This window comes from Panthera tigris, chromosome A1, assembly GCF_018350195.1.
Source record: "Panthera tigris isolate Pti1 chromosome A1, P.tigris_Pti1_mat1.1, whole genome shotgun sequence".
Taxonomy (NCBI): domain Eukaryota; kingdom Metazoa; phylum Chordata; class Mammalia; order Carnivora; family Felidae; genus Panthera; species Panthera tigris.
This window is the reverse complement of record NC_056660.1, coordinates 191755620-191767649: the sequence shown is the minus strand read 5'-3', so window position 1 is coordinate 191767649 and position 12030 is coordinate 191755620. Positions and strand designations below refer to the sequence as shown.

General features: G+C 48.3%; 1 long non-coding RNA gene across 3 annotated transcripts in view; it reads left to right on the top strand.

Annotated features, from left to right (window-relative positions):
• The first annotated feature begins 11270 nt into the window (after positions 1-11270).
• Positions 11271-12030, top strand: part of LOC122240755 — a 32687-nt gene continuing 31927 nt past the window's right edge. For all 3 annotated transcript variants that reach the window (XR_006220504.1, XR_006220506.1, XR_006220500.1), the window contains exon 1: positions 11271-11771. This is a non-coding gene — a long non-coding RNA (uncharacterized LOC122240755). The remainder of the gene's footprint in view (positions 11772-12030) is intronic.

Here is a 12030-nt window from a genome sequence, read left to right as displayed (position 1 = left end):
CTCCTCCTCCTCCCCCATCCTCTCAAATCACAGTCTCTTCCCGATGACTTCCTGGTTCAGCTGTAAGCACCATGAAGTCAGGGATCCGGTGTGCCTGTCTTTAGTCCATCTGGGCTGCCGTAACAAAGTTCCGTGGACTGGGTGGCTTATAAACATCAGAAATTTATCTCTCGCAGTTCTGGCGGCCAGAAGTCCAAGGTCAGGTGCCAGCGTGGTCCGCTCTGGTGAGGACGCTCTTCCCAGATGCAGACTGCAGACTGCCAGCTTCTCGTTGTCTCCTCATGTGAGAGGGCTCTCTGGGGTCACTTTTGTAAGAACGCTCATCTCATTCATGAGGGCTCCGCTCTTGCGACCCAATCAGCTCCCCCAAACTCTACCTCCTGATACCATCACCTTGGGGATTAGGATCTCAACATATGGATTTTCGAGGACACAAACATTCTGTCCACAACATTTGCCATTGTGAGCCCAGCAGGTAGCACAGAGCCTTGCCCTGAGTAATGGTGGCATTTCAAGTGCTGGCCTGGCCACGTGCCAGTCCAGGCTCTTCTTCTCCTCACAACCCTCCAAGGCAGAGGCCACTACTCTCACCCCCATCACACCGATGATGGGACTGCAGTTCAGAAAAGGGAAGTAACATGCCCAACAGAGACGGGTCTAGGCTGGGGCAAGAGAGGCACCCAGGGTGCACAAATTTAGGGATGCTCAGTCTCAGGGTCACACCTCCCTCAATTCCGAACGCTAGGCTCTCACTTCATGCTAGCCCTGCTGCACAGGGTCACACAGCTAGGAAGTGGGGACGCAGTGATTCGAACTCAGGCCTGCTTAATTCCAGGCCTCTTAACCACAGTGGGCTCAGCAACTGTTGGCTGTTTACAGAGCACGTGGTGCCTGGGAACACTGGCCACTAGATCCACGTGGCTATTACATGACTGTCAACGATTGCCTTCTAATCCTCAGTCCCTCCTTCTGACATCCAGCTTTAGGTTGCCCCCACCCACGTCCCACCAAAGCCAGCTTCTTGGGACCTTTCCTAGCTAGGCGGGGTGAGCTGTGCTAACCGTTTCCCAAGTTCTGTTACTCAATTTTTATCTTCCCTGCCAGGACCAACTCCCGTGTGCTATTACTGTGGCTGACATCTTGGCCGACTGCCCACACAAGCAGCAGAAACCTTCAGTCCTGCCCCAGAAGGCCCGAGAAATGTCTCTGTGCCCAGAGGTCTTTGAGAAAGCAAACCGCTTCAAGGGGAGTTATGAGGGTGAGACTGCCCCCCACCTCCCTGATCCCCACCCACTACCCTGGGCCCTTCATCTGGACAATAACAGCTCCTGTCTCCAGAAACCATTCCCGCAGGTCTCAGCTGAGTGGCAGGATTATACTACAGGGTGGCAATTAGCCTGATAAAGCGATGACCTCACCCTCTGCCTCTGGCCAGAGCAGAGAGACCAGCTAGCTGGAGCCTGCCCCTTAGAGGTTCTCCCTCGCCCCCCGCCAACAAACATGGGGACTGCCTTGCTGTACGTAGAGTTGGGGACCCTAGTTCAAGGCCTTGGGCAAGTCTCTTCCCCTGTCCAGGCCTCAGATTGCCCATCTGTGAAATGGAGCATGTTCTGACCTTCATGGGCTTGTGGGAAAGTAATAATAAGTAGACTAATAAGTAGAATAGAATAATAAGTGAGAAATTGCTTTGGCCTGGGACTTCTAACCACAAACAATCCTAGGACTTTTTCTGGAATATTCCTGAAGGAACAAATAAAAGGGCACCTGGCCAGGGAGTGAGAAGGACCTGAATTCTGAGTCCTGGCTCCCGTGTTCACCAGTTATAGGCTCCCAGGCAAGCTACCTCTGTTTCCTCCTCTGTAAGATGTGGCACAATGCCTGTGCCTTCCCCTCCTTGCATGTGGTTATGAGAAACAGGGACACGTGAGGCAGGAGAGCCAGCTGCTTAGGGTAACAGCTTTCAGGTCAAATAGACCTGGCTTCAAGTGCTGTCTCAGCCACTTGCTAGCTGTGTGCCCTTGGGTAAGTTACTTAACCTCTCTGAGCCTCTGTTTCCCAACCATTCAATGGACAGAATAATAGTACCTACGTATAGGCCTGTCATGAGGATTAAATTAAACAAAGCAAGTAAAGTATTCGGCATGGTGCCCGGAAAATGGTGAAGGGACATGGGGACAGCTGTGTGATCTTGAGCATGTGTGTGACTCTTTCTGAATTTGGTCTCCTCACCTGAGAAGTGACAGCAAGACAGCACAGGCAAAGCTAAGAACAGCACACTAGGTTTCAAGAACATTCCGTGGAATGGCAGAAGGGCTCCAGCCATTCTCAACTCAGAGTCGGGTGTCACTCTGTACCTTGTATCCAAAGGCCTCTGTCCCTTCTCTGCTTAATGTAGAGGCAACGAGTGTCGGCCATGAAGCCAACTTAGCAGCTGTGTGACCCTGGTCAATTTAGTGAACCTCTCTGTGCCTCATTTTCCTCACCTGGAAAATGGGATAATAGTTCTCCCTACCTCACCCAGGTGTTTTGAGGACTAAACACATTAATGTTTTTAAAGCGATTGAAACAGTGCCTGACACCCAGTGTGTGCTCAATACACATTAGCTTGTATTTGTGTTATTTTGAAGTACCTGTTTCCCCCTCATCTCAAGTTGCCTTTGTAGCAGCTGGTGCTCGGCGAATTCCCTAGAAGTGCATGGAGAAGCCGCAGAGGGTCAGGGAGGAGCGTGAAGCCTGGCCCTGACCTTTACATATTCGGTGTCTCTGGCAAGTCCTCTCCCCATTCAGGGCCTGTTTCCTCAAGTGGGAGGATGAGAGGGCGAGACTGAGAACATTCCAGAATTCTAGGTCTCAGGGTGGCTTAGTCCCTGGCGAGGACTCCTGAGGGACTGTTTGCTCACTAGCCTCCAGGAGACCTGGCAGAACTGAGGTTCTTGCCTTGGTGGCCCCTTTGTCTCCTTCACTCCACAGCTCCAGCCCTGAGAGAAAGTGGACCGTGCCTGGGCCATCCCATGGGTGCAAAATCCCTCAAGCTCTCACACAGACAGATACAAACTGCGCTTGACACATGGATGGGCGTGCAGGCATGCAGTCAGACAGCGCATGCCCCCCAACACCTCCCTGAGATGGCCACAGACAGGCCAGTCCCCCCCCAACCCCTTGATGTGGAAGGACTTGGCCTGGTGCTTTGCACATAGTGGCCCTAAGCAGATGTTTGTTGACTGACTAAACAAATGAAACCTTCCTGGAGGGGTGCCTGTCCTCAAACAGCCCCAGCCAGACCAGGGTTTCCAAGAGCACAGAATCTCAGCCACCGGAGGTACAGAGGATTTTAGATCGCTCTGGGTGAGCCCATTCTAACTCTGCTAGTTACACATTCACTGAAACATGCCTTAGATAAAATGCTACCAGTGGTGGGGCGCCTGGGTGGCGCAGTCGGTTAAGCGTCCGACTTCAGCCAGGTCACGATCTCGCGGTCCGTAAGTTCGAGCCCCGCGTCAGGCTCTGGGCTGATGGCTCGGAGCCTGGAGCCTGTTTCCGATTCTGTGTCTCCCTCTCTCTCTGCCCCTCCCCCGTTCATGCTCTGTCTCTCTCTGTCCCAAAAATAAAAAAAAATAAAAAAAATAAAAAAACGTTGAAAAAAAAATGCTACCAGTGGTTACAATGAAATGACAGAGTAATAGAAATTTTCCTTGGGGTGCCTGGTAGCTCGTTTGGTTGAGAGTCCACCTCTTCTTGATTTCGGCTCAGGCCATGATCTCATGGTTCACGAGTTCGAGTCCCATGTCAGACTCTGCGTTGACAGCATGGAGCCTGCTTGGGATTCTCTCTCCCCTCTCTCTCTCCCCATGCCCACATGCGTGCTCATTCTCTCTCTCTCAAAACAAACAAACAAACAAACAAACAAACATTTTTAAAAAATTCCTGATTTTTAGAAGCTTCATTTCAAAACAAAACTTGTTTAATTAAAAAAAATCCTTTACATAAAAATTTTGCCAATAATGATACAGATGGAACTCAGACGTGGCTTCACCTCGGATGCCTAGGACTTGGGGCACTGCTGACACACTCACCATCCAGTCTATACCTCTCTTTACCATTTTACGAACAGGGAAGCTGAACTGGGGCTCAGCTCAGGGAAGGGTCTTTCCCAAGATAACATTTATTTGGATTCCCAGAGAACAGGGCTCTTGGTTTTGCCTCTGACTGACCTTGTGACAGTGCAGTTCATCCCTGGCCTCAGATTTCTCAAGTGTAAAATCAGGGAAATTTAGCCCCACACTGCTTGCCTACCAAGGTGGCTGTGAAGATCTTGAGATGATGGGAGGCAAAGAGTAAGAAAGCACTTTGCAAACAGATTTAGGGCATTGCCTTAGTCAGAGGCAGAGCTGAGTCTAGAACTCAGCTCTCCTAGGCTCCCATTCAGGCCTTGCTCAGGGCAGGACACAGCATGGTGAAGGGAGACTGTAGGTTTGGGAGCCAGGCAGATAGGTGCCTGAGTTCAGTCTCTACCGGTTTCTTCTCTCCTTCAACGTTTTTTGAAAAGTTTATTTATTTATCTGAGAGAGAGTGAGAAGAGGAGGGGCAGAGAGAGAGAGGGAGAGAGAGACGATCCCAGGTGGGCTCTGTGCTGCCAGCACCAAGCCCGATGCGGGGCTCGAATTCACAAACTGAGATCATGACCTGAGCTGCAGCCATGAGTCAGACACTCAACCGACTGAACCACCCAGATGTCCCATAATTCCTTCAACATTTTTTTGAGTACTGAACACTCAAACAGTACTAAATACTAGGAAGACAATGGAGAGCTGAGGGAGGCAGGCATTAGTCAAAAAATTATACAAATAAATGTAATATTAAAAGTGCAGGAAGTGCAACACAGCATAGGTTCACAGTGTGGGAAGGCTATTTGTCAGGTAGGTCAGCACATGCTTCCCCAGGAATGATGCTCAGACTGAGGCTGAAGAAGTAGAGGACATAAAGTGACAAAGAGGCAGGAAAAGCATTGCAGGTAGAGGAAACGACCAGTGCAAAGGCCCTGGGGCAGGAGGGGCAGGTTCACTGGAGCGACTTTAACATGGCTAAAGTATGGAGTCCCAGGTGACGTGTCCTCAGCCAACTGAAGCTGGAAACCTGGCAGGGGCAAGCATGCAACATTCAAGGCCGGTTAGGATTTGGGCCATAATTGTAACAGCAGTGGGAATCCATTAAAGGCTTTTAAGCAGGGAGTGATATCCATTTTGATAAGCTCACTGGCTGCAAGTCAAGTGTGAAAGAAAAGAACATAAGAGAGGACTTCCTTTACAGAAACCAGAACATACAATCAAGTCCCTAAAATAAGATCGTTGTAGTATTGGGAAAGGCACAGGCAAATAGACCCATGGAACGTGACAAATGATCCAGAATTAGATTCCAGGATACAGATGTTAACATTTGACAAAAGAGATACCTCATGTCAGTGGGAAAAGGATAGTTTATTTCCCAAATGGTGCAGGCCCCAAAATACAACGCCCCAGAATAAATAAAAGTGAATCCCCATCTTACACCGTAAAATGCTATATTTCAAAATGGATCAAATATTTAAATGTGAGAGTTAAAATATTGCAAGAGATTCTAGGAGCCTGCATGTGTGAGTAGAGCAGGAGTCAGCAAACTTCTGTCCATGGGCCAAATCCAGCTGGCTGCCTTCTGTTTTGCTTTGCTTTATTTTGTTTTGTTTTGTTTTTCATAACAGCTTTATTGAGATATAATTCACATACCATATAATATACCCGTTTAAAGTGTACAGTTACATGGCTTTTAGTATATTCACATACCTGTGCAACCATCACCAAAGTCAATTCTAGAACATTTTCATAACCTCAAAAAGAAACCCCATACCCATTGGCTATCAACCCCCTATCTCCTATCCTCCCCCTACCCCCTGGCAACCACTGATCTTTCTGTCTCTATGGATTTGCCTCTTCTGGACATTTCACAAAAATACAGTCTAACAATAGGTGAGCTTTGGTATCTGGCTTCTTTCACTCATAATGTTTTCAAGGTTTATCCATGTTGTAGCATGTATCGGTATTTCATTCATTTTTATAGGTGTATGGCTATACCACATTTTTTTGATCCTTCATCAGTTCCAGTGATCGCCATCCGTTGATCGACATTTGGGTTGTTTCCGCCTTTTGGCTATCGTGATTAGTGATGCTATGAACTCCCTGTACAAGTTTCTGTGTGGACTTATGCTTTCGTCTCTCTTGGGTAGATACCTAGAGTGGGATTGCTAATGCCTATCTTTGCAAATAATGTTTCATTGGAATACTTTTCTTAACATATTGTCTATGGCTGCTTTCTTGCTATAATGGCAGTGTTAAGCATTGCAACAGAGAACATATGCCCTGGGAAGTCTGTCCTTTTACAGAAAAAGTTACCAACTCCTGATACGGAGGCAGAGGAAACCTTACATTTCAAGGCCGAAAGTGAAAAGGATGTTTTGTTTAATGTTTCTTTATTTCTGAGACAGAGAGAGACAAAGCAGGAGTGGGGGAGGGGCAGAGAGAGAGGGAGACACAGAATCAGAAGCAGGCTCCAGGCTCTGAGATGTCAGCACAGAGCCCTACGCGGGGCTCGAACTCACAAACCGTGAGATCATGACCTGAGCTGAAGTCAGTAGCTCAACTGACTGAGCCACCCAGGCACCCCAGGAAGCTATTTTTTTTCATGTGTGTGTATTCATATAGATTTGCAATCTTTATTTAGTATGGCAAAAGATACTAAAAGTCATTAGGCAAAAAATAGAGCTTGAAAAAAAATAACTCGAGGGGCACCTGGGTGGTTGAATATTCCACTGACTCTTAAGTTCAGCTCATGATGTCACAGTTTGTGAGTTTGAGCCCCATGTCGGGTTCTGTGCTGATGCTGGATGAAATCTATTTCTGATCACTTCAAGGTGTTTATGTAAACTATATGTATATACATATGCATGTGTTATGGGCAAATGCATAAAGAAGTTAACAGGTTTGTAAAACAAAAAGTCAGCAGTAGGACAGACCTGCAGGGGTCACAGAGGTGGCAGGGAGACCAGCTGGGAGCCTGTGGCATCTTTCCAGGCAAGAGGCAATGGGAGCTCAGGCCAGCGTGGTGGCAGTGGGCATGGAGGGGAAAGAATGGGTTTGAAAAGCACTGCAGATCAAATGGTCTAGATGGGGAATGGTGAGCTTAAATTCCTGTTTCCTCATCTATAAACTGGGTAAAATGATACTCCCTATTTATCAGCATTATGAGGATGATATAAAGTCATATATGAAATGTCCAGTGAAGTGTATGCCCGTCACTGCTTCACCCAGTAAGAGTCCCCCAGGAGCCAGCCACCTAAAGGCCAGAGCCTGCCTGGTGGGGTGTCACCATGACCCCACAGACCACATGCTCTATGCGTTACCCAGTGGAGGCTAAAGTCTGGGACATTCTGGGCATCAGGGCGAGGTAGGGTTGTTGGAGAAGGTCCAGGGCTGGATGGAAAAGGAGGCTCACATATCTTTGCTGTTACAGTAGAGGTGAAGTGGCTCTCCAGAGGAGAGTCCTCTCCAAGGTCAGAGGCACCTGAAGGCAGGGAATTCAGATCCCAGGGGCCCACGACATAGCCTCTTGTCTCCGTGCCCTGATTTGGGCATTAGAACTGCACCTGTCAGTTCAGTTACTGAGTGCCCACTGTGTGTAAGAAAGTCCCTTAGAGAGTTTTCTTTAACAGAAAAAAAATCCAGGTGAGGAAAAGAGCCCCAGAAATCCATAAATACCAAATAGTGGTGATCAAGCCAAATGAACTGAGCAGATAGTGGGTTATGGGATTCCAAAAGACGGAGAATCCCACTTATATTAAAGAGTGCTCCTAGAAGGCTTTTGGGAGGAAGTGGCTTTTGAAGAAGAAGAGGAGGTTGGAAATGTAGAAGAGGGCAGATTTTTTTTTTTGGCAGATTTCTTTTTTAATCTTCCCTTTTATTTTTGAAGGAAATTCTTCCCATTCTTAATGGATCAACTCAAAAGCTGCCTTCCTGCTTACTGGATCCTGCTGGTTGGAATTATTCATGTTTTCCTAGTGCCCCCATTAACAGAGCTTTCTCAACAACGCAAACTGTGTGCTTTTGGCCAGGCATCTTCCTGTCCAGCTGGGAGGTTTGAGCAGCTTGAGGGCAGAGGCAGTGTCTTCAGTGTTATTTCCCTAGAGCCACGTGGTGCCCCTGCCCTTAGGATTCCAAACACAGTGTTGAATAAGGGAAGCGTAAGCAGTCTTGCAGCTAGTATTCATTTGACCCCCCAAGTTCTTGGAGAAATCCATACTTTCCTCTATTTAAGAACCCAGCAAGCATTTCCCAGTATCTTTATTTCCTAAATCAGACCATGAAAATATGTTTCTGAGAAACAAGGAATAGGAGCTAGTGTATTAAGCCTTTACCAGACATCCGGCACTGTACAAAGTGCTTTACAGATCTCATCCATATAACCCTCAAGGCCGTTCTTTAAGAAGAAGCTTTTGCCTATGCCCATTTCACAACTGAGAAAAAAACTGAGGTAAGTAAGCCCAGAAATTTCTATGGTCATGGCAGAGGTAAGATCAGAACCCCAAACACTTGGGTGCTGTCCCTCACATATATATAGGACTCTGTGTCCGTGCACATGCATGAAGAGTTCCCCAATTTGTAAAATTAGGGATTGGTCTCGATGACCTTGGACAGCAACTTGTGCCCTGAAAAGCCAAGGATTCAATTCCATGAATACAAAGATGGTCACTTAAACTTGACTCTCAGGTGTGATTCCCCACTGGGCAGTTGAGAAAACAGCCTTGGTAAGGCTCTGTGGCTGGCACAAGCCCTCGGGCTTCTTGGTAGTGTGGGGCCAGGTGCAGGACCTGCCTTTTCTGCTCCTTGGCCCATTCTCTTTCCCCCAGTGCTTTGTTTGGCATCTTCCAGCCACCCTTAGTGTGGTCCATGAGATGGCTATGATCTGCTCTTGGGGTCTTGGAGGAGATGTGGGCCATTCTTTATTACATGCATGTATGATCCCTTTTTTTTTTTTTTTTTTTTTAAATAACACTGAGTGCCATGGGCCAGGCACTGTGCAAAACACTTCACAGGCAGTGTGCTTTACCATTCACTAAAATCCCATGGGGTAGGCATTTATGTTATTCCCAGTGAATACACAGGGTGCTGAGGCTTGGAGGGATTGAGTGGCTTCCCCAGCTTACTTAAGTAGGGAGAAGAGCTGGGATTTGATCTCAGGTCTGCCTGATCCAGAGATACTCACAGTCACAGCTGGGTCAAGGCCTCCGCTAAGGGTCTGAGTGGTAGAGAGCATGCTTTTGCAAACTCACACTGGGGCCTTGGAATTTAAACATCTATCCTTGTGCCCAAAGCCTTGGGGGTGAGACACTGCTCTTTGTGGCGACTCCAGGTCCTGAGGAGTATTTTATGGGAGGAGGACAGTGAATAGGTGAGTAGAGTAGGAGACAGCAATAGATGTAAAGGTTGCTAGCACTTAATAAATATTCCATTCCTTCCTTCCTTTCTCCCCTCCCTCTTTCCCCTGGATGATTAAGAGCCAGACTTTGAAGTCAGGCTGACCTGACTTAAAATGCTGGTCGAGCAACTGACTAGCTATGTGGTCTTGGACAAGCCACTTAACCTCAGCTTCAGCTCCCTCATCTGCAAAATCGGGACAGTGACAGACACCACCTCATTGTTACGTGAATCGGGAAATCTGAATTTCTGAATGAAAATCTGAAATCTGAATGAGTAAATGCTCATTAAATAGGCAGCTCCCAGTCCAGCCCCTAAATGGCTGCATGACCTTGGGTAAGACCCTTCCTCTATTGGCCTCAACTTCCCAATTTGTATAATAAACATGTTCCACCAGGTCAGTGGTTCCCAAATTGTGGTACACTAGTGGTAAGCTAGATAATTTTATATAACACAAAGTGAACATTTGTTGTTTTACCTTGTGAATATATTTTAATGTAGAAAAGAATTAAACTAAGATACCAAATACCTGATTTCATGGATATTGTCTGGATTGAAGCTAAGTAAAAAAAAAAAAAAAAAAAAAAAAAAAAAAAGTACCGATTTAAAGTAAATGCCATTAAATAAATAATAGATCAGGTGGTACCAGGATATGGCAGAAATTGAAAAGGTGGTCCTTGAACAGCTGGGCGTGGGGAAGTCTAAACTAGACGATCTGGCTTTGATTATATGGCTGCCCAGAGAAACTCAGGCTCATGATTGACTTGCCAGAGGGATACCTTTTCCCCCCCTATATTTTTAAGTGGCCAGGTTGCTGTAAGCCCCATTGCCAGCAGTTTGGGCTAATGCCCTTTCAGTACGCAGCACAAAAATAATATAAATAACTCATCCTAGGACTTCAAACATGCCACCTCAGATGTATGGTGGGAGATTACAGGTTCCCAGGACGCAGCCCCTCCATCATTCCCCTGGCTTAGAAACTTGCTGGAGAGCAGACATCAATGCTTTGGTTTTATGGGCAGCCGGGCCACGTGACTAGGCCCCAAATCCTTTGCTTTATGGGTTGTTTACACATTCCTGGTGAGAAACGGTTTACATTCTGGGCCCTGAGCACACTCCTAAATCAGCTGCCGGGTTCTTGCAGATGGAGGTGAAAGAGACCTGTGTGTCGGTGGGCACCAGGAGGCAGGCTAGAGGAGGCCTGGGGAGGGGGCCCCTCCGCTTCCTGTCTGTGGCACCTGGAACCTATTTCTGAGTCAGTGGGGGGCGCTGTGCAAGGGCCCGAAGTGGGGAGGACCCCGAGGGGGTTCCAGATGCACAGTTACTCCAGGTGTGCTGGGCTCTCACTCCATCCGGGCACTTGGCACGCATTAGCTCACTAGGTTCTCACAGCCCTGGGAGGTAGGAATCCTTCTCGTTTTCAGATGAGGTAGAGGCTCAGAGACGAGAAGTGTCCTGTTCCCTATTACACAGCTGGGGAGTGTCAGGGAAGGATTCAAACCCACTCTGACGGAGGCGAAGGCTGAGGTCTCACCGCCGTACTTTCTTGTCACTAGGGCTCCATAGAAACCATTTGGGCTGGAATTTAGGAGGTGTCTCCTGGCTCGGGGAGGGAGGATTAGGAGATGACAATTTCTGTCTGGGTTTTGCTGCTGACTTAGCTAAGTCACCGTCTGAGAATCCCACGTCACAGAGTTGACCTTATGACCAACGCACAAGATGCCCTGGGAATCATCTGGGCAAGTTCAGGACATCCGGTGGGCCCCTGCTTGCCCCTCCCACTCCACCCCTCTCCTTCCTTCCTCCCTCCCTCCTTCCTCTTCCTTCTTCCAGGCCCCTTCTCCTATCCCCCTGCACCCTGAAACAGCCCTCAGTGTCTATGGGTTTCTCTTGTATCTACCTCCTTGTGGTTTGTACCCACCGGCCCCCGCTCTGGCATTGGCAGCTGCATGGGCTGCTCCCAGGAAGGTGCCCGGATGTTGGGGGCGCCTCTCAGCTCCAAGCCTTCTCCAAGCCACCCCAGTGCCTTCAGGAATTCCCCACGTGACGTCATCTCAAGCCTCTTCCTCCTCTTGGCTGCTGCCTTTTGAGCTCAGGGCAGGAAGGTGACCCAAAGCTCAAGAGGGAAGGTAGCTAGCAGCCTGGGTTAAGGAATCTCCTTCTCCCTCTGGATTGAGAGGCAATTAGGTCTTGCCGAAATCCTGCGGGCTCTGTGCTAAGGAAGACGTGGATTACAGTCTCGTCCAACATTGGATCACCTCACTCAAAGCGGTAACATTTCAGCCTCTGCTTTCTCCTCTGTAAAATGGTAGTGATGATTGCAGTAGACAGCTGGGGTTTTTTCCTACCCAGCAGCCTCACCCCCAAACCCGGCCCCGGTACCCCCAGTGTCCTGCAGGGCACCACTCCTCTACCACCCTCAGCCCAAGCGGTTTGGCCCAAATTCCACGCTTGACTCGAAAGACTCAGCGGCTCAGCCCTCCCCTTACGCCTCCCTCCGGTGATTGGTCCAGGGATGCGCATGTGGCCC